A 2592-nucleotide genomic window follows, 5' to 3' on the forward strand; every position below is an offset into this window, starting at 1 on the left:
ATACCTTTCCTGAATCCATAGGTTTATATCTATCAAGTGGTCCCAAAAAAATCATATGCTTATCTGCTCGTTTTTCCATAAAATTGAATTGAAAAGATCGAGCGCAAAATCTTTGTTGATAAACACTACAATAATGTATGGACCTATGAACGGTACGGATAGGAAAATACGGACTGTCAATCATATAAATGGCCTATAAAACATGTTAAAAACAATCTTAATGTTCATATAAACCCACTAAGAAGGCTATATTATTCTTCAATTATCTAAAAATCAATTTTATTGTACAAAAACTTGCATATTTAAAAAATTCACAGGGGCCATAATGCGAAACTAAACTTCTAACTGTGTATTGCTACCATAAGCACTCTGTCTTGTGAGTTCACGTCAATGAGTTGAGCTTTTGTTGTTTCATGTTGCACCCTATGTATTTGAATGTATCACTGTCCCATTATGTTATCTAAACTAAGATAGTCAAAGTAATTTTATCTTGTTCATCTTATGTATAGTAAGTTTTATTCTTTTTAATAAGACTTTTCATTCTTAGATCTCAGAAACAAACATGCTAGGGGACGTACATCTGATACTTGTAGGTGAGAGTTTTGGCCTTATTTATATATTGTTACTTTGAGAAGAAGAACGGCAATAAAAGCTCTGTTCCTTCGCTAATCGTGTGTTTTGATGTGCATTTGTTTTTGTCATGGATAGGTACCCTATATCCCTTGCTTTTTTTACTACTGATTTCAAACGTCTTATAAATAAACTACAAAATCTCATAATGTAGACCTCTAAAAAAATAGAGAACAAAATTAACAGAAAACATTGAATAAGTAGTAATACAATCAATGTAATATCCATTTGACAATAGATGAAATGCACATATCATACGTTTTTTGATTGAGTTAAGTCTGCCAATTGATATTTTATCGTATGTTTTTCTTTGTTATGCTATTGTTTCAGAAAAAGGGAGAAGGTTTGGATCCATTAAAACGTTTAATCCCTCTGCAAATGTTTGCACCTGTCCTAAGTCAGGAATCTAATGTACAGTAGTTGTCGTTTGTTTATGTAATATATACGTGTTTATCGTTTCTCGTTTTAAATAGATTAGACCGTTGGTTTTCCCGTTTGAATGGTTTTACACTAGTAATTTTGGGGCCCTTTATAGCTTGTTGTTCGGTGTGAGCCAAGGCTCGTGTTGAAGGCCGTACTTTAACCTATAATGGTTTACTTTTTAAATTGTTATTTGTATGGAGAGTTGTCTCATTGGCACTCACACCACATCTTCCTATATCTATATAGTATCAAATTACGCTTTTAATATCATGATGATTAATGCTACACTCCTTGGAAAAATAAAACACTTAAAATAAATATTCAGCGCAATTTGTCACGTTGCTTTACTTTCTGTGTTGTCTTTAAACTCATTACAGAGCTTCATGTACTATGTTACTTTTTAAATGGGCTGTAATTTAAAATCATACCGTCTAACCCCTTTCTTATTTGCATCAAGTATTGTTGTGGTCGATACAACTTAGCATTCCAATCAAAACATAAAATCCGATAAGAATGCACAATTAGTGGGTACCTTAGTCTGCTGAAATTACAAAATCTTCATATTTAGGATTCCTGGTGGATACGAAACGAGGACAGAAGAACAAACTGATAAACGGATAAGTCAACAGGATAAGTATCATGACTATGTAAATAAATGCTATAATTAGTAACAAACTGGAAAATATATTGTTTATTTAGATCGTGACTTTACCATGTCTAACTTTCACTTGTTTCAGTTCAAATAGTCATTGGTTTTCTTGAGATGTTTATATGAAGAATTAGAAGCTGTGAATGATTACTCTAGCGGCTTACTTATTTAGATAGCATACTTAAGTAACATTATATATATATTTAAGGAATGACTGTAATATTTTTTTTCTGTCTATGAAGAAATAACATAACAAATTTCGTGCACACTGAAAAACGCGCGTAGCAGGTTATTTAATAGTGTGCACCACATTTTTTATGTTATTTCGAATAGACAGAAAAAATATTACAGTCATTTCTTATAATTTAATTCTAAATTCCATTTTAAACCGTAGAAACCCATGAAAAAACGTTGATGACGTCACGGTCAAATGACTAAATTATGTCTATGGGCTGATAACAAAATAACGTCAGCCAATCAGAAGACGTGTTACATTCAAAATTAAATTATATATATATCAATCTCGGGATGTGTTTTATGAATGAGTTATACCGGTTAAACAATCGGTTCTGCTGTGACGTAATACCTTAAACATTGTGACATATGTACTTGCTCGAAATGCACGAATGACAAGGTCGTACATAAATTTACCTTTATAGCTGTTTGCAATATATGCAACACTAAATGCATAATTAGTTTGTATAGAGAAAATAAATAATAGTATGTCTATAATGCATTAGTTCGAACTTTTCATGTACCTCAATGAGTCGAACGAAGTCAGCAGCAGTGATTTGTTGTGATTTATTTAATGGGAATCATATAGTTTTAATTCATTCATGAATAACTGCAGTGCATATTTACTTTAAGGTTTGAAACAAGTAAAAGAAGTA

The sequence above is a fragment of the Mytilus edulis genome, chromosome 12 (genome assembly GCF_963676685.1).
Source record: "Mytilus edulis chromosome 12, xbMytEdul2.2, whole genome shotgun sequence".
Classification (NCBI taxonomy): Eukaryota; Metazoa; Mollusca; class Bivalvia; order Mytilida; family Mytilidae; genus Mytilus; species Mytilus edulis.